Source organism: Pipistrellus kuhlii, unplaced genomic scaffold (genome assembly GCF_014108245.1).
Source record: "Pipistrellus kuhlii isolate mPipKuh1 unplaced genomic scaffold, mPipKuh1.p scaffold_m20_p_11, whole genome shotgun sequence".
Lineage (NCBI taxonomy): Eukaryota > Metazoa > Chordata > Mammalia > Chiroptera > Vespertilionidae > Pipistrellus > Pipistrellus kuhlii.
Genome location: NW_023425416.1, coordinates 9235207 through 9259846, shown reverse-complemented (window position 1 = coordinate 9259846; position 24640 = coordinate 9235207). Strand labels below are relative to the sequence as shown.

The 24640-nt window shown below is 39.9% G+C and overlaps 1 pseudogene; it reads right to left on the bottom strand.

Moving 5' to 3' along the window:
* Positions 1-24210: 24210 nt before the first annotated feature.
* LOC118715809 lies at positions 24211-24353 on the bottom strand (annotated as a pseudogene).
* Between the last annotated feature and the right edge of the window lie 287 nt (positions 24354-24640).

Genomic DNA, 24640 nt, shown 5'->3' with positions numbered 1-24640 from the left:
CACTTACTATGTATTGTACTAGGCACCATGCTGAGAGCTTACATGGACTGACAGTTATAGTTACAGTAACCAGAGAAAGTTTTCTGGGCTGGTCATTTTATTGTTCTGTATTCTCACAGCACTAAACACTTCCTGTCATTAAGCTTATCACAAACCCATCTGTGTATCGATATCTGACATGTCTTGCACTGAACTATAAGCAACACAAGAGCCAGACTCAGGTTCATTTTTGTTCCCCATTGTAACCCCTGCTGCTAATGTACCACCTAATTAATAATAGATCCTTGGTAAACATTTGACAAATCAGTGAAGGCAGTGTGTAGAGGTTAATACAAACAGTAAGAAGCAAAGTCAGCATTTGAACTCAGACTCCAAAACTCCTAACCTGCAGCACATGGTCTCTCTCTGGGCTTGGCAGTCTTTTGCATCAAAACGCATCTACCCATCAACAAACAAGAGCAACTCTTATTATCACCAAGGTCTTTTACAGACATTAGAAAGCAAAAGCAGCTTTCTCTATGGCTATTAAAGTATATTAAAGAATAATTACAGAATAAACACTAGTGGGCACAAAAATATATTAGAGAAGTTTTAAGAGTAAGTGAAGTCATATCCAGTCTTTCCTAAGGGTCTCCCTCCATTTTCTACCTACACTGTTTCAAGTTTATTATTGTTATTACTGAATACACAGGACTTTAAGAATGCTAGCTCGTGGAACATATTGAATTATCAGTACTCCAGCAACAGGTGTTTTCTCACCTGGATTATCAGAGTAAAAGGAGAAAATAAATGTGCATCCCTGAGCCGGTGTCTGGCAGATAATAAGGATGCTATTATTGTTAATAACATTTGCTCTTATTAATATTTGTCTTACTGTGATTATTGGCAGCTCAGAGCCTGAGCTTTGGAGTCAGTCTGAAATGGATTCTAATACCAGCTCAACCACGAAGGTTTCTGTGAGGTACTGGCCAAGTTATGTAACGGCAACCTGTTTCCTCACTCATAAAATATGAATAATAATGTTACCTACTTCACATGAGTGCTGGCACAGAGAAAAAGAAACCCATCAACAGTGCCTATTTTCATCATCTTACTCCTCGTCATTATAGAGTCAGCTGTGAGTGAAAAGAAGCTTGCCTTGGAACCTGGAACTCTGACCCTGATGCCTGTCTTAATGCAAAGTTGTAGAGAGTGGGTTTTATTCAAAGTGTTTCTCCACCCCACCCGCATAATCCCATTACCCTCTCAAGAACTCAGTGGTCCTGGTCTTGGCAAAGTATAAAGCATATATTCATCTCTACCTTGTCAGGGATATCCACATGTGAGATCACCAGACCAGGGACTCGTCACCTACAGCAGCTCCCCAACGCATATAATAGAGTTTAAACCTAGCCTGCCACTCCAGACTCAACATCACTTGGTCCAAACAACTTTGTATTTAACCTCAGGGCTAAAAGATGCTTTTTCCCATTAAGAACAGCAATTTAATCTAGTAGACTCATGATGGATATGCCAACATACCACCTCCCTCTCCATCCACATGTGAACCTATCATGGCAGTAATGTGGCAAATTATCTACTCATTCATTAAAAAAAAACAAAACAAAAAAAAAAACTATTGAATGTAATACTTTCAACAGTAAAGAATTTAAATTAAAAAATAATAACAATAACTATTGAGCCCTGACCAGATTTGCTCAGTTTATTGGAGTGTCCTCCTATACACCAAAAGCTTATGGGTTAAATTCCCTGTCAGGGCACATACCTAAGTTGCAGATTCCATCCCAGTCAGAGCACGTTCAGGAGACAATCTTAACATAACAAAAATAAAAGGAATGATTGAGGAAAATCTTGGAATTTCGCTTCAGAAAAAATATTGACAACACGGAAATGGCCCATCAGTTTTTCTAGGGTTTTTAAAATATTTCCAGTGAAGTGCTCAGAATAACAGAAGAGAATGATCCTAGGGTCCTGATGGGATGCAATTTTAAGCTTACCTCTACAAATGAAAATAAGATTTAAAGCCTAGTCTAGGATCTTAAAAATTCATGCAAGCTTTGCATGTTACTGCATAATGTAAATGGGCTGATTTTAATACAAATACACGTGTGCTTAATTCCCGCAAATACTGAAGGAAAAATCATGTGCTATGAATGTGCCTCAATTAGCCTCTGACTTTGGGGATGCCCTTGTCCAGAGCTCTGCATACAGGGTGAAATTCATTACCCAAGTTGAGAACCATGAAATTAATATGAGATGGACTAGGTAGGTTTTCCCTTAGAGCAGGAATCGGAGTCGTGACCTCTGGAAGTCACTCTTCATTCCTCCAAATCCCGTATCTTAATAATAATGTTAATATTAAAACCACATTAAGTGGTCTTTAACTGCATTCTCTCTCATGAGAGGTAGTTACTACGGTACATAGTGGTGCCTGTGAGAAATGAAGGCCTTCTCTGCTGTATATTAGCAGGTGCTCACCTTGCTACTCTCTTGGTGTTTTCAAGAACAAAAACTAAAAGGCATGCTTTAAATCAAGGGGGCTGGGGGAGTTTATTTTCCACAAACATAATTTTACTTAACTGAATAAATCAGTTTGCAAATTGGACATTTTTGATACATAAAGTTGTGTTACTAATTAAGTAAATGAGTGATGAGTCATAATATCAACACTAGTCATTAAATAAAACTGCATATAAATTTAATTTACCAGATAGTTTACAGTACAAAAACCATAACTAGCAAACTTTAAAGAAAGCTTCCAGCATTTTATTCTTAAAGCCTATATGGTAATGAATTCTCTTATGTTATTTTAAAAGATGAGTACAGTGGGAGAGTAGACTCCATGATGCTTTCTGTCCCTCTCAACATTTGTCTAGAGCAGCAACAGGAGACATGATTTAATTCCCCCAGGAGAGGTCACCTTGCTTGAGGGGCAGGCACTTTCTGTTTAAATTCAGTTTACTCAATCAAATGTACCACAGGAAGAAGTGGGGAATATTTCTCTCTTGAAATTCTTCCTATGTTAACTAAAATCACCCTACTTTCACAGCAAATGAGCCATGAGATACAATGCCAGAAATTGATTTGGAAGAGTGAGTACATAGTCTGAAAAAGTGCCTGCTTATTTTGTATGAAAAGTCCCTGGATGGCCCTAGATACCAAAGAGAATGTGTAAGAGGCCACAGGGATGCCACAGGGACAGAGCTGCACGGAAAGGCTGAATGCATCATCCCTGAAAAGGACACATTCTTCTACAAACATGTGCACTGACTGATTGCTCATGTTATCTGATGAGTGGCTCAGAGGTGGCCTCAGCAAAATGTCATCTCGCTGAGCTTGTGTCTTGACCTAGTGAGGACAGCTCCCTGATCATTCCTTCCTAGAACTTTTCCAAAGCTCCGATTATTTCCTTTCATTTGTCCACCTGCTGTCTATGAGCCGTGTTTTTAGGCTCCTTACAGCATCAACTGTGCCACTCAATGCCCAGCTCAGTGCCTGGCATCAGCTGGGAGGTGCTACATTTCTGAAGGAACAAAGCTCTGGATGACAAACAGGATGCAGCGCTCCTTTGAGTTCATTTTACAAATCAGATTCTGTTTCATTTCATTAAATACTTTTATTTACTGGCCATCCCCTAAAATTACTCTGGTTTCTCATTAATAAGGAGAAACTAATCCTATCTTCAGGGAAGAGGAGGGAAACAACTTTCAGTCACTTGCTCCAAAGGTCTTTTAGAATGATGGTGTAGTATAATTTGGTTTGAAAGTAAAGTCCAACATTTTATTACTTCCAAATTCATTCAGAAAAGCTGAAGGCTCATGATAAGGCTCATTAAATCGCTGAAAGGCCTATCTTCACATGCCTTTCACACAAAAGGTCTCAACTTAATGCCAGGTAATTACTGTTAATTATTCCTGGTTATTGCCATTTCCTGAAGATTCCCATGGAGGTTGGCCACAGTGGACACTACCTAATCAGACTGAGCCATGAGCATGGCAAGAAGGGCTCATGTTTACCAGAGGATCTTTTAAAACTATAACTAAGGAATGACAATTCTGCTTCTAGGGCCTAGAATTTAAACTTAAATAATCTACAAGTCACTCTCTCTTCAAAATTAAGGCCAAGAGAGACTAGTTCCTGGCATGCAAATTGTTTGGCGTCTACATATTACATGTACCACTTTTTACATCACCTGTAGTCTGTTCCACACTCCAAGTTACCTGGGCTCAACCCTCATCTCCATCACTTGTCAGTTTGTAACTCTGGGCAAATAACGTAGATTCTCTGTGCTTCAGTTTCCTCACTCATAAAATAGGACTCATTGTGCCTATTGTAATGTCATTGTGAGAATTAAATGTAAAGTACATGGAACCACATCTTACATACACTAAGTACTCAATAATATTATTTATTAATTATTATAATCTCTGATGTTCCAATTATAAGCAGGACTTATCCCTGTTATTTATGATCAATTTGATCCTACTTCTACTGGCTCCATCAATGGTACTAGAGGTGGTAAAATTTCATTTCTTATGAAATAGCCCAATAAAGGATGGGTGCTAACCAGGGAATACACTTTTTTTTTGGCATCTTTGTTTCAGCTTGGCAGGAAAGGGTGGCATAGCCCCCCTCTTAGAGATCACTGAAGTCACCAGTCCCAAATCTATACCTGTTTTTGCATTTAGTTGGCTGATGGTTGCAATTTACCTATCTCCACAGCAGTGATCCAACTAGCAGCCTTCTCTCCCAGTGGGCTCTCCTCACATCAGCAGTGTCCCTAAATGAGCAGCCAGGTCATTCAAGAGAGCTTAGTTTTTTACAAAAACCATCCACAGTCCAATGGACTTCTGGGAAGGGCAATAACTAGATCTAAGTACCTCACAATAAGTGTTGGCCATTATTGTTGTTGTTCTTGCCAGTAAGAGCATACCATTTCCCAAAATACTTCCTTTATTTCTGCCTACACTTCCAAAGATCTTCTGATTAGGCTTGGTAATTTGGTCATTTGTTATTTGAAGCACAATCATTGGTTACAAATATTGACCTTGGATTTGGGCATCCTTGGACTTGAGAAATGAAAATGAAAACCAGTAGAAACAATAAAATAACCTACTTATAATAGAAAATAAGTTTCCCCATTTGTTTTTCAAATACTCCAGAATACTGAATTTGTCTCAGCCTGCATTTTTCCCTTTTCAGACTTCTGCCCCTTCTGGCCCTGCTTCTGACTGCACCAGGCTGGGAGAATGGCTGCTCTCTGGTGCAAATCCTCAGAGTTCTGCCACAAACACAGACTTCTGCAAAAATTACACAAAAACATCCCAGTGAGGAGAAGCAAAGTAAGGTCAGTCTCCTATAAAGCCACAGAGCTACAAGAGGTAGTTAAGTAGAGTACCTAAGAGCATGAGCTCTAAATTCAAATGGCTTGGGTTCAATTTTTTACTTTGTCAGCAGACTCAAGAAATAGTTCTGCTATTTGGGCATGTCACTTAATACTCTAAGCTCAGTTCACTATCTAAAGGGCAGTTATAAGGGTTCAATGAAATTATTGTGGGCTACTATGTAAAACCCTTAGTATGGTGTCATTTCCAAAGGAGTCATTCAATAAACATTATTATACGTAGATGTGTTTTGGGTATGTGAATCTCAGAAGTCTGTTTTTATTAGATGGTCACTATAGAAGGCAATTTATAGACCACACCCTCCAATGGAGCAAACATTACCATATTTGAATTCAGTGTCTTGACCTCAAAAGGCTACAGAGAAATGTTTATTTAACAGCAAATCAGAAATCACTGGTTGGAGAGTAAAATCTCCCTCATCTTTCTCAGCTATCCAACTTCACCTAAAATGTCAGGACACTTTTCTCATTTACAGAGATGTTTCTAGAAGTTTAGAACTATAAGTAGGTACTTAGAATTCATTCTTCAAAATAGAACTTTTTCAACAATTTTTAAAATAGTAAGATATTAACATGAAACTTGGTAAGAACTCACCAAATACATTAAGAAGCAGGAACAGAAGGCAGTCATGGTCTAGGGTCTCATTAACCTATTTCTTCCTAAAATAGGTTATGTGAAGAATATGAGAATAAATATGTTAAGAAGTAGAATCAATAGGATCTAGTTTCTTCTTGAACTACCAGTACATTCTTGCCAAGTTCACAATTCAGAGCATACAGAATTATGTGAACAGAAAAGCAAAGTTAGAAAGGTAGAATGAAAAAAAACAGGAGCATACAACTAAAGAAAGACAGTTGAATTTTCTCCTACACAATAGACAACATAATGTTTAGACATATCATGTCTGGGTTGGGAGTGACCACTGGGTCAAAATATGTTTTAGAATCAGAATTTTATATTTAAAAACCCACTGGCCTAACACTGCCCTATGTTTCAGAAGGCATTTAGCATTAAGAAGAGACCTGTGGTCTAGGACTTCCCATCACACTAACCAGGCAGAGAATCCTTCTTTGAATGTTCCCTCTCTCCTCAAGCCCAGCTCCTCTACCCCATATATGGTAGCATGGTGGTAAAGGTTTACAATTGGCTGGGGGTTCGGGAGATACATTTATCATAGTGTTTGCAAATTTCTATGGTGTAAATACTGTCACCATGGCTGGTTTTAAGCTATCAACATGCTTTCACTGAAAAGGGGGTTGAAAAGAGATGCATATAATCACCTCTTACAAAGAGATACAAGTTGACTCCAGCAATATCTAAACTATATTTTAAGGGGACAAAAAGCATACTTACAAACATCCATCTCAGGCATATCTGGTTAAAGTAAAAGCAAATTTTTATATGGCTATTTGTGAGAGTTCAAGTATGCCTTTAAATACTAGAAATGGAACTATAATTCCTAATCCACTTCTTATCTGAATGAAGTGTTGACTTCTATCATCCATCTGTGCAGTTCCTCTTCTAGTAAATGTGATTTTTAAATTTTTTCTTTTCTCTTTTCAGTTCTACATCTGCTAGTGTTTTCCATTTGCCAGCTCCCAACATGTCCCCAATTACTTCTTTTTTATTTTATAGCCTACATGCTGATGTTTCATCAGTTACAACCACTGGGTTCCTCTGAGCATTAACAGTCTGCAGTGCCTCTAGGAGGGAACATAATTCACTAAGTATACCAAACCTTTCTTTCTCCAAAGAATATTGTTTAATATAAATACAGAATGAGGTTAATATAGTACAAAAGAAAGATTTTTTCCCTTGTAATTGTCAAAGAAGAAAAAACACCTTTGACTAGTTTATACACAGAAATAAGAAATCACTTGCATTTAAGAAGTACCATTACAATTGGAATTTTTAACTGAACAAGAAGCAAAAAATTAATACATTTGAATGCATGAACAAGTTGATATTTTAACCTATTCAATCAAAATATTTTTACTACAAGAACATGTAGTTAAAACTACCTCATAGTAGGCAATACAAATGCTTAAAAATGTAGAATACAATAGGCCTCCAAATTATTTGTCAAAAAATGAACTAAAAGACTAAGAAAAAAGGTTCTTGCTCACTCTAACTATATTTTTCTGATAAATACATAATCATCCTCCATAAACAATTCATGAATAATGCAATGGACATTCTGCAAATTCCCAAGCAGGTAGGAAGAACCCAAAATACTGAAAACTAAACCACAGGACCCTAGTCATGGCTTAAAATTTTTACAAAAGTTTATAAAAATCATTCTGACAATTATCTCTTCCTCAAGAGATGAACAATAAAACTATGAGGTTAAAACTCTTTAAAACTATGTAGTCCAATGTTCCCTGTTTTAGGCCAGAGTTGATTGTGAAAAGGAAAGATGCTGGAGCAATCAGAATTTTGGGGAGTGGAGAAAGAGGGACATGGATGGAAAGAGTGATAATCTTAGAAAGGTATTTTTAAAACAATAATTGCAATGCTTAATATTTATAGGGTCTCAAGCAACATAGTTGGCCTTCAACATACATAATGATCTTCCATCCACAGGACATTGTGAAGTAGTTATCACTGATCCCATTTTACAGATAAAGTAACTGGACAGACAGTTACCACTCTGAGTATTAAGTAAATGACCAATCCAGCATTAAACCAAGTCTTACCTTTAAGGGGTAGAACCAGGGGGAACGGTTGCTGTGGCTGAAGGAATGGCCACTTGTTTTTGTTTCAGCTTCTAATTTCCAATCAGCCTTAGCAAACACCATTTTACCACCTTTAAAACATGCTACTTCCACTGGACAGGCTCAAAGGTTGAACCGCTGCCCCCACTCCAGTTCACAGCTACATTTTCATTCATTCTTCAGTCAAATATTTATTAAGCATGTACTCTGTTCAGACACCATTCTAAGCACTAGGGTACAGCAATAAACAAGACAGAAAACAAAAACCAAACCAAAGTACTTATCTTCATGCCTTCTAGGTCTCATTTCTAGTTGGAGGAGATAAACAATGAAACAAAATAAATAGTAAAATATATATCATGTTAGATGGTGATGGGGGCTCTGGAGAAAAACAGTGGGGAATCTGAGGTGGGCAGTGAGAGAGGCTGCAACTTGAATGGGGTGGTCAGGATAGACTTTGGAGGAGTCTTAAATATATCAAGAAGGGGAGGAGTAGGCCCTACCCTACAAGTTTAAGGGAATATAATATATTGGGCTAAAGAAAGAACACAAGAGCAAAGCACTCTTGAAAGGGTGGGTGATCAGGCCGGTAGGGGAGCAGTTGGGGGTGATCAGGCAGACAAGCAGGCAAAGGTGGTTAGGGGTGACCAGGCAGGCAGGCAGAGGGTTTAGGAGCAATGAGGCAGGCAGACAGGAGAGCAGTTAGGAGCCAGCAGTCCTGGATTATAAGAAGCAGTCTGACATCCCCCAAGGGGTTCCGGATTGGAGAGGGTGCAGGCTGGGCTGAAGGATCGCTTCCCTCTCCCCCATGCACAAATTTAATGCATCAGGCCTCTGGTATCCAAAGAAAATCAAAACACTATTTTGAAAGAATATAAGCACCCCTATGTTCACTGCAGTTTTATTTACAATAGCCAAGATTTGGAAGCAGCCCAAGTGCCCATCAGTAGATGAGTGGATAAAAAAAGCTGTGGTACATTTATACAATGGAATGCTACTCAGCCATAAAAAAGAAGGAACTTTTACCCTTTGTGACAGCAGGATGGACCCGGAGAACATTATGCTAAGTGAAATAAGCCAGTTGGAGAAAGACGAATGCCATATAATTTCACTTGTATGTGGAATGAAATCGATAAAATAAGCTAACAAAGTGGAGACACACTCATAGACACAGAGAAAAGTCCGACAGCTGTCAAAGGAGAGGCAGTTGGGACTAGGTGAGAAGGGTGAAGGGATTAAAGAAAGAAAAAAAAGAAGGGCACAGACAACAGTATGGTGATTGCCAGAGGGATGGGGTGGGACAGAAAACAGCAAAGAGGGATATGTGGTGATTTGACTTGGGGTGGTGAACACACAACACTATACTGTATACAGATGATGTATTGTAGAATTGTATACCTGAAACCTATGTGATTTTATTAACCAATGTCATCCCAATTCAATTAAAAATAACATTAACGCCAGCATGTTCTTCTCCGGTGTGGTTTTTGTTCCGGCTCCATGTGTGACTCTTTGGTAATGGACCACATAGAAATGAAGGACCTCAAGTGGATGAGAACTTCAGAGCATGTTTGAGCTCAGGAATGAATGAACCAGATTCCCTCAGTGAACTGACTCTGCTATGGAGCCCAAGAGAAATGATAAATTCACTTTTTCACACCACATGGATAACTGTAAATAACAATCTCTCTGCTGCCTTAAAACTTTGTGAATATCTGGATAAAACAAACAAACCCAGAGCAAGATCTTTGAAGCTTAGAGAAATTGTATATAATCAAGAGGGAAAAGACTTGCACTTTGGCTATCTCAGCTACTCTATACACCAATGCCCCTCCATTTCATCAAAATACTACAAAAGTAATTAGGATAATAAGCATAAAAAATGTTATACTTCTTGGAAAACCAGTGCTTTAGATATTCAGTAAATGATATCTTGATTCCAAATTTCCTTAGCAACCTTGAATTCTTAATCATTCACTTATCCATTTAATCATTCAGAAAATTTTTATATCTTTGTTCTCCTGATTGCATGGTAAATCATGCTTACTGTAAAACATTCAAATGAAATAGTATTGCATAAATGAGAAAGTATCTGGAAACTCCAGTAACATGAATATTTTTTAATTACTGCATTTAGGCTCTATGAAAGGTGCCATGGAGTTGTCAAAGCACATGAGACAATATCCCTTTCCTCAAAAAAACCACAGTCTAGGAAGAAAGATGCTAACTATAAAAATAACCACAACATAGTATAAGAAGCAATGCAAGCCATAAGAAAGATATAAAGAAACACTACAGGAAATCAGAGAAGGGAGATTTTATTTCTAGCAAAGTATGTCCAAGGAAAGCTTCCTCCTCTGCAAAAAAGAACCTCTGTTCCCACCACTTCCTATAACTCCATGTGTCGTGTTACTCACGAGCCCTGCTGCTCTGGGCTGCACTTCCTCCACAAAGATCTAAGAGCTTTCATATAAAATTCCCAATGCTGCTTTCTTACCATTTCCCCAGAGTTAGCAGTTCTGAATTTACAGCACACCTCCAAACAAGGCAAACATGGAAGAAATTATTTGATCATTAGTCACTTCCCGTTATCATTGTTCACAGAAATCAGGGAAAATAAAAAAAAATAGTAAGACTGGGAAAGGAGAAATGTTAAGTTCCCCATTGCACTTCCATTATTTGCTGTTGTTGTTAATCCTCACCCAAGGATATTTTTCCATTGATTCTTAGAGAAGTGAAAGGGTGGGAGAGAAGGAGGAAAAGGAGAGAGGAACATTGATGTGAGAGAAACATCAATCCGTTATCTTCCATATGTGCTCTGACCAGGGATAGAACCTACAACCCAGGTATATGCCCTGACCAGTGAATCCAACTGGCAACTTTTCGGTGCACAGGACGACGCTCAAACAAGTGAGCTCAACCAACTGAGCCACTTTGGCTGGGTCCTACATGTATATCCTGGTCAAACCCTGCTTGGAATCATCAGTTCATCTATAATAATAAAAGAATAATATTCAAATCGACCAAATGGCCAAACAGCAGAATTACCATCCGGATGACCATGCTATGACATTCACTGCCTCCAGACCAGCCAAGCAGGTGTGATGAGATTGGTAAGGGGTCCAGCCAAAGTGGCAATACTTCTCCCATGACTGCCCAGCAGAAGGAGCCCTAGGCCACTGGTTGGCAGTGTGATCCATCAGGGGTGCTCCACAATGGCCCCAAAGAAGGAGGCCCAAACCACTGACTGGTGGTGCTATGGCAGGTGGGCGGGGTCTCCCTCTGCAGGGTGCAATCAATCACAGAGCCCCAGCTGGGTGGCAGGGCCTACCTCTTTGGAGCGTTTGATTGTGGGGCTCCTGGACTGTGAAAGGGTATAGGCTGGGCTGAGGGACACCACCCCACCCCACCGTCCCACCCCCTCACCACCCCCCCACACACACACACACACCCCAATGCTCAAATTCATGCACTGGGCCTCTAATATAATTAGAAAAGGTCTGGCTTTTTTCTTTCAGCTCTCCTCCCATCCACCATTGTCTTTGCCTCCCTTACTCTATTCACACCTGGACAATTAAATCACAAATATCTACTGAACACCTGGGAAGGAGAGATGAGCACAGTCTTGATCCCAGAGGAACACATGCTCTCGGTTCATAGCTGCATGAGAGAAATGTGCAAATACAAATACACAGATGCATGGAACAGACTGAGGAATCTCAGAGGCGAGACTGGGGTGTGGATAGGGTGAACAGGAATTAACCAAAGAATTTATATGCATACTAAAGGCCCAGTGCACGAAGTTTATGCACTTGGGGGGGGGATATCAGTAGGAGCTGATCAGGTGCAAAGGACAGAGGAATTCAAAGTGACAGGAATGAGCTGAGACAGGAAAGCCTCACAGACATGGTGTGTTCAGGAAACTGAGAGTCCATAGTTGTCATGTGCTAAGAAGTGGCAGGAGATGAAACAAAGGCCAGATTTGGAAAGTCTTTGACTGCAATGCCAGATGCTTGTGGTTTTACCCTGGAAGCAATGGGGAGCTACAGTGGTTTTTAGCTTGAAGTAAATCTGTGGTCAGATTTGTGTTTGGTAAAAGCACTTTGGCAGCAACATGAAAACTAATGCATGGGAAGGGAGTGTGGAGTTAGAATGGCAATAGACTAAGTTGAGAACAGAAAATAGAACAACTGAGGCATTTCACAGGCACAACGCAGGGACTTGGTGACTACGGTGCATAGTGATAACGAGGGAAGACTTCCTCTCTCTAATTAATTCCTACTCATCCTTTAGATCTCAGAGCAAGTGCTGCTCTTCCTAAAGAAAGCTGTACAAACCTCAGGAATAAATTAGGCCTTTCTGCGACATGCTCTCAAAGAACATTGGACTTTTCTTCTGTTATGCACAGAATGATCAGCTAGCAGAACGCATGGGAGAACAATCAGCCAACACTCTGAGGGAGGAAAGTTCAAATCTTTATTTCGCAGGTCTGCTGGTCCAGGGAAATTCCGGATCCAAAGCCTGAACTGAAGTCGTGGATAGACTCTGACCTATTTATCTCCCCCTGAGGGTCCCCGCAACTCTGCCCGAGTCAGTCAGAGTGTGGAAGTAAGACTACAGTTTTAACCAGATAGTGAACTAGGTTGCAAGATCCCCCCATTTTCCTTTTCACTTCCACCACACTTACCTTAGTTTGTAAAACTATATTTGTGAGAGAAATCAGAATGGTATATTTATTTGCTACCAGACTATGAGCCTCTTGAGGGTCTGTATGGTTGTTCATGTATCTGTAGGACCCTACACAGTGTTTGGCTCAAAAAAGAAATTCAAAAATTATTTCTTGAAAACAATGGAAGGCAGTTAAGGACCCAGGAAGGCTATTATACTGCAATACCAGGTAAATGGTGAGCCTATTGACTAAGCCAGAGAGGGAGGGAGGGAGGGAGGGAGGGAGGGAGGGAGGGAGGGAGGGAGAGAGAGAGAGAGAGAGAATGAATATCAAAGAAAGAGCTCTGGAGAACCCAAGTATAATATCAGCTAACAAGCCAGCCAAAACTTAGGAAGGAGAAGTGGGAGAATTCAGAGAAGAACCAGGAAAATTAGATTTCAACAGACCTAGAGAAGCATAGTTCAAAAAAGAGAAAGTGTTCAGCAAGCTCCAATATTGGCAAGGTATGAGTTGGCTGGTAGGCCTAAGACTCAGGCCATGATGTTTACTTCCAAAGCAGAAAGTCTCTGGACTTTCAGAAATAAAGTCTAAAGGAACAACCAATGATGAAAACAGCATGTGTGGACAGAAGGAGACTAAAAACATGCAGGAGAAAGGGAATAATTCTTTTTTTTTTTTTAACTCATTCAGTAAGTAGTTGTTGAGCTCTATGAGCCAAGAGCTCTACCTTGGAGGAGTAGATGTAAACCAGTTTCAACAATCTAAGGGCCCAGAGGATTAAAGAGGAGATAATCTCAAGATCAAAGAAGAGTTGGGCCATGAAAATTCGTGGCATATCTCTTCCCTGTAAGCTAGAAGGGAAACAGAAATAATACAGGGCTAAGGGTAACACTGGCAGGGCCTAGATACATCAGGAGGAAGGAGATCCCAGGGCTGTCATGGGTTGGGTTCCTTGAAGGCAGAGCCTGAGACAAAGTGCATGAGTTTATTTGGGAGGTGGTTCCAGGAAACAGGAATAAGGGAATACAGAGCAAGACAGGAAGGGAGTAAAATCCAATAGAAGGGTGCAGTATCAAGTGTGCCACTGAAAGCAAGGGGCTTGATTGGCCAGGACCTCCTAAGAAGTGTACAGAACACATCCAGAATTATGCACCTGAAGAACGGAAGGCAGGAGCATTTATTCACATGCCCCAATGCCCAGTGGGTGATGAGGCCCCTGAGGACATTTATTCCCTCCTCTCCCAAGCTCCTCTTGGCCCAGGCCAAGCAGGCTTCCAGCCTGAGAGATGGTCCTAGGGAAGAAAGGAGATAAAGGGCAGGTGCTAGAGTTAAAAAATGACAAATCCTGTTACTACAGATGCAACTGAAATCAGAGACAGGGACTGTGGCCACCAGGGGAATCTGCCACAAAGGTGTATTGGTGAGAACTAGGTGGAAATGGCTAAGCATTCAGCCCAGACTGAGTAAGAAGGGAAGGGAGGCTAGGAGAAAAATAGCTTGAAAATTTTTGAAGGTTTCAGCTTTCTCACAATACTTTGGCCTCTTTATAAAGATACTAACTTAGGATTTATTAGTAGTGTGAAGTTAGGAGCATAAAGAAAGCTTTGCACTCCTGCAGGATAAGAACCATGATATCACCTGTAGATATTTATTGAGCATTTATTATGTGCCAGGCACTTTGCAACATAATAAAGTAAATTATCTCTGCAACTGTATATAGTAAGAACTATTATTGTTCCCATTTTAAAGGGAGAAAACTGAGGCTAAAAGTTGGGGTTTTTTAAAATTTATAAGGTCTATTGACATAGGTAAGTGGCAGGACAGCTGCAATCAATAAAAGCTCCAGGAGCTGTCAAAGGAGATAGGGAGACTAACCCCCAACAGATTTATGGCTCAAAACCAGCAGAGCAGCTTGATTCCACAAGGTGACTAATTTCACCTCCAGTCTCATTGTAATACATTAACATGCTAAACTATACACCGCAAAACACCCTGTAGAAAGATCATATAATGACACAAAAAGGGCAACAGAGCTCCCATGAGAAATCTGTACCCCTCTCCTGGGAAGATCCTATATTCCTCCCCCTCAGTGAATACCCTACCCCCAATTAAATTAACTTCAATAAAGAAAGAAAATTCCACTAAAAAGGTGCTGTCTTGTCTGTGGAGCAGCCCATTCTGTCTCACTGCTTCACTAATAAACTCACTTTCACTTTAGACTCTGCTGGCTTGTCTCTGCATTCTTTCCTGCACAAAGCCAAGAACCAACAGCGGGTTTCAGACGCTCGGGTCCTTAGATCCCGAGAATGCCTGCAACACTAAGGGGTAATAATCTACTCCATTTTGAGTATATGTCAATAATCTAGATTTGTATACTTATATCTATAATAAACACACACACGCACGTGCGTGCGCGCACACACACACATACACACACACTTAAATCAGATATGAGGGTTTCCAAAGAATGAAGTTTACTTAGTTTCCTTACCATTTCTTCATTACGTGGATAATGGAGCACTTCTAAACTCTTTAATGAACATACTTCTTTAAGTTTTTTATTTATACCAATAAAACTGGAAATGAAAAAAAAAAAAAAGGTCTTTTAAATATGAAGACTGGAGCAAAATCCAACAACAAAATACCACCCAAACCACAGAGCTAAATTAAGTCAACAAAGCCTCATAAAGGGGAGAAACTAAAACAAGTTAAACTAAACTCATTACAGACCAAAATGTAAATCTGATTGCACAATTATCTGCATTTTTCATTTGAAGACTCATGGTCATGCTGGAGGTAGGAGGCAAAATTTAATTTAAGGAACAATTGTGGCCAATCACCCTATTTTCTTTAACATGAGAGCAGGAAGGGAAAGAGAATGACATTGACAATATCCACAGGCCGGAGGAAGGAAAAGCAAATGTGATCACATCACCAACACACTGGGGGCTGGCTTGAGGAGGCCGGTTAGGCAATGCAACCCTCCCCGGGCTGGAGCTGGTTTGTAATTAGTTTAGGCTGCAGAGGTCTGCATCGTTAAAAAGATGACAACTGGACACTTGCCACAATCAAGATAATGTTTCATAAGCAAATTAACCCGGCTCACGAGCTTGATTCAGAGCCTGTTTATGGTCAAACATCAAATGGCTTCCAGGGTACTTTGAGCATAAGATATGAAAAAAGACAGTAGGTAAGTACTACTGCATGAACATACAAGAAGCACATGAAGATACGGCCATTTCTAGGCACAGAGCATTTATAATGGGGGCGGGGCCAAGGAGGCAATGAGTATTGAAGGGATAAAAAAAATCACTCAATGAATCTTTAAAGAACTGAATAAATTTTCCATAAATGATAGTAAAGCCACATGCTTTAAAATGTGCATGGTTAAATCTTCGGTAGAAGTATCACACCAGATCCAGAGTTACTCAAAAGCAGGATCTTCAGGCCAAAAACTTGATGACCAGAACTTAATGCTACTGCCTGGAGCAGTGTGCCGCCTCAGAAAGCTTGTGTCCTTACCATGATGTTATAATAATTAGGAGAGGACAACATAGAAACATAGAAAACCTTTTTGATTTATTGGGAAGTGAAAATGATATGTGGATGGATTGCCAACATGTACAAAAATAGGCATGTTTGAGAACAACTAGAAGATAATGTGCAAAAATGAAAACAGTAGTGTTGGGGGTTGGGATTCTGCGTTTGGTATTTTTTTTCTAAATCTATCCTTAACACTGTCAGAAAGCGATCATTCCCATTTGAAAATCTAAATGTTTTTATGATAAAGAAGGAGAAGAAGCCTGGTAGTAAATGAACTGCTAGTTTATAGAATAAGGTTCAAACTCCACAGCTTAGCACTGGAAACCCATATGGTCTGGTTCACCCAAGAACTCCAGCTGCATAATCTACCCCATTTCCTTCCTCTTCTCCATCACCCTTAATTACTCATCCTTTCCAAAACAGATCCAAACATATTTCCAAAATATGTTTTCTTTTTTCCCCACAAATCATTCTCTCTATCTGGAATACTCTTCCTTCCATCCATTCTTCATATAACAAAATCCTATTTATTTTCCAAAAACTGCTCAAATAGCCCTTCTCTGAGAAGTCATCATCTCAGATTCCTCACACCTACCCCATTCTTTTCTTTTCCATACCTCTGTTTCCATAGCAACTTATGCTTACCTCTCAGAGAGCTTGTCACACTATGTTATCATCACTGGTTAACTTGCCTTTCTCCTCCACCGGCCTAGAGGCTACCTACACATAGAGTGGAGATAGCTGGAAATACAAAGACTAATGGATGACCCACAGTCTTTTTAAATAAGTTGTGATGGTGTATTTGGTTCCTCAACATTTTTTATTATAATTAATGAACATTCATTGAAACTATTTTGTGCACAAAATTTATAAGGACACAAAGATACTTCTCAAAGCCCAATAGTAGAAAGTGCAATCAGTAAGGTCTGGACCCTGGAGTCAGAAAGCTACAGAATCAAGGCAACTGCTCTCTTAATCCATCAGTCTTATTCTTCCTCTCCTTCCTCCCTCTCCGCAATCTCGAGTTCTTTAATCTGCATTTCTCCATAGGCCTGTTGTCTTCCTTTCTCTTTCTCAGAAAAACAGCTGTATATTGGCTAGAGACATGAGTTCATGATACTTGGGTTTATGTCTGGCCCTGCCACTACCCAATTAGATGACCTTGGGTGAATTGCTTTACCTCTCTGTGACTCCATTTCCTCTTCTACAAAATGGGAATAAGAATAGGAACTATCAAGGGACTTATGAGGATTAGCAAATAAAACTAAGACATGGCTTTCCATAGCTCCCAAGTCTACCTATTTACCCAGTCCATCTAGAGTGTTTTAGTCCCAAGTCCAACTTCTGGAAAGGCCATTTGACTGGCCCATCTTCAGTCAACTGTACATCCTTGGTCCACTCAAGCATGGCCATGGAGCCAAATTACACCTTACAAACATGACTATACACCTCAGAAAGAGAGAGTTGGGGGCAGTTCTCAGAGAAATGGACCATGGGCTAAGATGGCACCTCAGACAAAAGTCTAATCTAGCCACCAACTATCCTCTTGCCACCTGTGCCGCCACACTTGTGGGCCTGCCTTGGATCACAACTGGGCCCCCGGAGCTCACTGGGACCCTGGAGCTCACAGGCCCCACACAAAGCTCTTATTTAAAGCACACAGCTACCTATCTGCCTGCAGTGGCACCTAGGGGAACTCCATACACTGGCACTTCATAAGGTCTAATGGTGATGATGGCAAAGCTGACAAGAATGACGGTAGCATGACAGGTCACACCATGACTGTCATTGCTCCCCTGCAGTTTGCTGCTGGGCCCGTGGCTTGAAATGGAAGTCAGCACATCCTTCTAACTCGGCTAATGTGACCTGGCTCTCTGGCCGACCTTGATCAGCTCCCATCCAGCTGCCATTTAGGTAATCCATTGTCACACAGGATGTCCTCCTCACTGCCAGGTTTCAAGAACACAGGAACAGCATCTGACAATCAGAAGAAGAAAAGCCTCCAAAGAAAATTAACCATTGGACTTCAAAGTGTTTTGTTGCTGTTATAGAATTTCCAACTAAATGAGCTCAGCTGGGTGAGCTGCATCTTGAAAATAAAGTTACTGCAGCCTAAGGCTCCAGCCTGGCCCATAAATAAAGTTCCATTTGCAACTCTACATCAAACTTGTTTTCAACCTAGTGTAATCTCCTAAACAAAAAGCAACATTTGTAGGCAGGGATTCTTCAAAGTCCATTCACAACACATTATGGCATATATTTCTCAAAACAGCCTGATGGCTGAGTATTGCTATCATCTTTTCACAGAGCAGAAAACTGAGGCTGGGAAAGTTTAAGACAGTAGCCTGAGATCATGTGAGCTGGAAGCAGCAGACCCTAATTAGACCAAATCAGCCAGTGTCTTGTACTCACCCAGCCAAAACAGTTCATCAGACTCATATATTTAGCTTCCAAGGAAGACTTCTTTTGGAGAAATGAAGCATGTGTTACCTTACTCCTTTTACTACCACTACTCAATATCACATTTATTTATCACTTCCTGGGAACCAGACACTGTACTGAGTGCTTTACAAGAATTATCTCAGGTGACCCACACAGTGATGAGGTACTTTTACTACCAACCCCCTTTTTTTACAAAGCAAGAACTTGAGGCCCAAAGCCATTTGCCTTGCCCATGGTCACAGAGCAAGAACTATCTAATTCGACTCTAAATCACCTTTACTGGTGCTGAGAAAAATCAATTCCAGGACCAGTATCAAGCTCTTCACTGCTCTCTTGTGTAAAAATATTTTTCCTTTAAATGTTTAGCTCTCAGTGATAATTAAAACATACTAGTAATTATCTCAAATCCTTTCTAGAAGCAGGAAGGAAAATAAATAAATAGCCAGGAATTCTTTTAAGAATTTTAATATACACTTAAATAAATTTTGCTGCAGCATGAAAAGCAACCTCATTTTCAAATGGTGAATCCTGGCTCATGTGTGTGTGTGGCACTGTAATCACCCAAGGAGAGTTTACAGTCCACCACTCTCAGGGAGGTGGGCACTTTGTATGAATGTAACAAGGGCAGCCTTCAGTCAGTCACCACCATTGAGCAGTCATTGGAAGGCCTGGACTTCACTTTTAGAAAATTCATCTGAAAAAAAAAAAAAAACAAAAAACCTCCAGAAAATGGCAACATTAAAGAACTGAACACCTGGAACATATATAATTTTACTAACCATTATCACCCCAATAAAGTTAACAAAAATTTAAAAAAGAAAGTGGTAATGTTTACTCACGGATCAAAGGCAACCTGAGTATTTAACTCATTGCCATCTATGAGGTTAAAGATTTTTAACAACTGATTGTACAAGAAAGAACATAGAGAGATAGGGATGGCAGAATATAGTTGTCAAGAGCACTTTAGAAAGAACCATCTCTGGATGGGAGTCCTATATCACTCATCAGCTCTGTGGCTTCGGGACAGTTATCTAAACACTCTAACTGGTTTGGTCATCCATAACATCTGAACAATAGAGACACCTATTTGATAGGATTTCTATACTTAAGGAACAACAATGATGACAGAGATAATAGTGATCACAATGAAGATGACTAACCTAACAAAAATGGTATGTTTGCTTTTGCTACGGGGAACGTGACCAGACAGGACAGCATCTTTCTTTTCTCTTCCCGGCTCGTTTGGAAACTCTTTTCAATGCTCATCTATGTTCAAACCCTGACCATCTCTTGAAAGCCCCTTACAGTGTCTGTTAAGAGAAAGGGCAAGCCGAAGCTGGTTTGGCTCAGTGGATAGAGCGTCGGCCTGCGGACTGAAAGGTCCCAGTTCAATTCCGGTCAAGGGCATGTACATTGGTTGCCGGCACATCCCCGGTAGGGGGTGTGCAAGAGGCAGCTGGTCGATGTTTCTCTCTCATCGATGTTTCTAGCTCTCTATCCCTCTCTCTTCCTCTCTGTAAAAAAATCAATAAAATATATAAAAAGAAAAAAAAAAAGGAGAAAGGTCATGCTTCATCTCTTCCCAACCAGGTGAGCGCAGAGGAATTTGCCACTTCTTGGCTTCCTCTGAAGCAAAAAAGCTACTATTCAAAACTAATAAACTTAATGCAAGGAGATTCTGCTTTCTATACTAGTATATTATTGTAGCCAACGATAGCTGGCTTAGTTTGCCAATTTTCACAACAGGGCCCAAAATATAAGACTATTGACATTTGAGAGAATTGCTGATTCACAGTGGAGATACTGGAACCATTTAGTTCAGACTTATTATTACTTAAGGGGACATAGGGGAGATGAAGGAAGGGAAGCATTCTGAAGGTATCAACAGTATACCAGGCAGAGCACTAAAATATTAGACTTAGTTCTAGGCATTGAATTTATAATCCAAATTTAGCTGACAAACAAGACCCAAATGTGAGGAAAACTATAGAATGAATAAGGAGATTATTTTCTTATTAATCAAGAATATCTAAAAGTTTGCAAGACCAGATAAGAGTGTATATATGTATAAGCAGCTGTACACACATCATCCACTCTGTCACTACTGAGCATGCCAAAGAGGACATATTGTACAAAAAATGGCTCTGATCATAATCAAAGGAAGGGGGCTCCTTGAGGGAAGGAACCGTCTGTGTCCTAGTAACAAGTGTAGCCCCAGCCCCTAGTAAAGAAGTTAGCAAGTAGAAAGCATGCAGTCAAAATGCTGAATGAATGCAAGAATGCATGGTTGCACCCTGGATATGAATGCAATCAAAGCCCAAAGCCCTTGGTCGGTCTCACTGGTGACCTTCCTTATTCATCTAGATAGAACACCCATTTTCCTCTCATGCCACACATAAAGTAATTACTAAAAATCTGCAGCACATAAAAAAATATATTCTTTGCCCATCTGACAAAAATAAATAGATATGATTTTATACATTCACACCAGACAGCTATTGCTGTGTTAATTGTCAACATTTTTTTTTTAATTTGACAATCTAAGGGAAAAGAGGTCAGTGTCCCTGACCAAATAGTCAGGGTGTCAGGGACACTGACCTCTTTTCCCTTAGATTGCATGCTTTGAAAATTCTTGCAGCACACAAGTTAAAAATCGCTACAAGAAGGTCCTACAATACCTTAAAACTTTGGCAATTATATTAATACAGATAAGTAAGCTGGTTGACAATAATGAAAACACAAGTTCATAACAAAATAAGATTCTAAACATACATAGCATACCAGGTCATTAAAAATAGAGAATATTTTACTTTGAGACACTAGGGAGCATCATTACTTTGAAATGTCACTCTTCTGCTTTAATTAGTGTGCTCTAATGATAAGTATATGTCATTCTTCTCTAATGTAAGTTTGATTGCATATGGAATCTGGGCCACAGCCCTCTCTGGGAGGTACAGGGATGTACAGAGAACAAGTAGAATGCATGTGTTGATGTCAACTAGCTTACTTATCTGTATTAATATAATTGCCAAAGTTATAAGTTTTAAAAATTGAGAGAAAAAATTGTTCAACACACCAAGCACTGTGCACAGCAATGTGATCTCCTTTCATATTTCTCAAAACAGCCTAAGATGCTGCAAGGACGTGAGAAGTTGCCAGGAGGACTTTCAAGCAGATCCTCTGGGAGGTACCCTGGGCACAGGACCACCTGCGTGGCATATTTTTAATAAAGACAACAAAAAGCCTGCTTGTTCACAGGGAAACTTATAAGGCTGTCTTTGCTTCCTTCCACCTATTGTGGTGCTTTATCCAAGTAGAAAGTACTCTTTTTAGCTTCAAAGCCACTGATAATGGACTTCTTTTCAAAGTCTTAGTTGTCTGCTCCTTTTATTCAACAGTCAGCATATGAAAGACCAGAGTGATACTGACAAATACATCCGAGGAGCTGCCTGTTGTGGCAATATCAGATAAAGAAATTCTGTAGTCTGATAGGTACATTCATTTGAATGTCAATACCAAGCACCCTGCCCAGCCACTCCAAAGCAGCAAGAATATGTCTCAGAAACAGAACACAAGAAATCATAATTCAGATGTGGCTTTAAGTTCCTTTTTATAGTTTCCGGGGGGATAAAGCAGGAATCAAGAACTAATGTTCTCTACTTTGTGTTCCTCAGATTTGGTCAAAAATGAAGGTCATTTACAGCTTCGTCAATGATTGACCCTGAGCAGACTCCAGTTTCCCAGGATTGTAATGACAATGTCATTTGTCAAAAGCAGTCAGGTATGTTAACCAATGTCCAGTTCCTGGCCAAGGCTGGTTACCCGGGGCTTCGTTAGGTGGCAAATCTGCATCACCATGACCCTAGGTCAGCCTCACTCACTACGCAGGCTTCAGCTCATGCACACCCACAAGGACCAATCTGCCTTCCCAGCCGCAGGCTCCCAGCACTGGCCCAATCACACAGCAATTTCTCAGGGGGAAGTCAAAGCCTCACTAGCTTTTCACAGAAATGGCTCGTGGAGATATTATCTTAAAATGCTTTCTCTTAAAATTTTTTTTGAACTGAGAATTACATGCTGTGCTAAATTAGAATGATGGAGGGCTCTGATTATATCTTTTTTCCCCATTTTGGTTTCACTCAAAAGTATGGAAAATACCAGTTGCCCTCTCCTCCAACTCCCTTTTCTCCCTGATACCAAAGCTTAGTTCCCGGAGTCAAAAGCAGTTTCAGTGTTACACTTCCAGCTTTTACCTCCCCACCCACTATCTGAGAACAACGGGAATAAGGATCATTTCATGCTCCTGAGAACTGCATGCAAAATGAAGCAAGGCAATGGTGCATGGGAATGTGAAGCTCATTGAATTCTAGCCCGATGGGATCACCTTTCCTGCTCTTAAATGAGTGGGCTGGAGAGTCTCCAGCTCCGCTCCGAAATTGGATTGTGCTTCGGTACCTCTTGGAGCAACAATATGAAAAGTCATGCAAGCATTAAAAATGATATTGGAAGGAAAAATAATATTTATGATATAACATTTAAATCTCTTTAAAATGAAAAATTATTCCACAAATTTTCTGTAAATGAACTTTTTTACATTAGGACTTTCTTACAACATACCATATCAAAAGGGGTATTCCAAACACATCGGAGTAATTTTGCTAACATTTAAAATTAGGTTGTTAAATAGATCCAGAGACAGAAGCATGGAACAGACTGTCAAATCTCAGAGGGAAGGCAGGGGAGCGTGGCAGGGGAGGGGGAGGAGGACGTCTAGAGATCAACCAAAGGACTTGTATGCATGCATATAGGCATAACCAATGGACACAGACAGTAGGGGGTGAGGGCATGTGCTGAGGGGTAGGAGCGGCTGGGGAGAGATCAATGGGGGTTGGGGAAGGAAGATATGTAATACTTTAAACAATAAAGAATTTAAATTTTAAAAAATTAAATTAGGTTGTTAAAAAACTATAACATTTTTAAATAACAAAATTAGGCCATTAGTCTTTAAAGACCGTATTTTTTTTTTTTGGGGGGGGGGGACATTATATCTTTGAGACATTGCAAAAAAAGGCAAATTATTCACTTCCTAAAAGCCTTAAAAAAATGTGGATTTAAGCTTTTTCTTCATTACTTACTGAAAATTAATCATGTATTTTAGCTTTTCATTTCTTTTTTTTAATATATTTTTTATTGATTTTTTTTTTTTACAGAGAGGAAGAGAAAGGGATAGAGAGTGTCAGAAACATCAATGAGAGAGAAACATCGACCAGATGCCTCTTGCACACCCCCTACCGGGGGTGTGCCCTCAACCAATGTACATGCCCTTGACCTGAATCGAACCTGGGACCTTTCAGTCCGCAGACCAACACTCTACCGCTGAGCCAAACCGGCTTCCGCATAGCTTTTCATTTCTTTACCCAATCCAGGGAATTTTTTTTTATGTGCCCCAGGCACAAAACAGCTCTGGCCACCAACACAAGCATCAAGGTAGGATGAATTAAGACTGTATCTCTGCTTGGCCTCAGCTGGTATAAGAGCAGCACCAACAATCAGGTGTCTCCTTGCCCACTGCCAGAGGGTTCAGGAAATTCTTTTAACTGAAGTAAATTTTATGTTTCTCAATAACACCAACTATTGTACTTCACTTCCCACAAAATGACAAAATCAATGATAGCCTAATCAATCATGAAGTTTCAGGTTTGAGGGGAAAGATCCCAACTGATTTTAAAATTTTAATAATACATAATTTTGGCAATTGTTTTATAAAAACTAAATACTTTATTAATAGAAATCATTCAACTGAGTAACAGGGAAAAGTTCTATAAAAATGACATACTCATGCAGATCATGGAAAGAACTATTGAAAT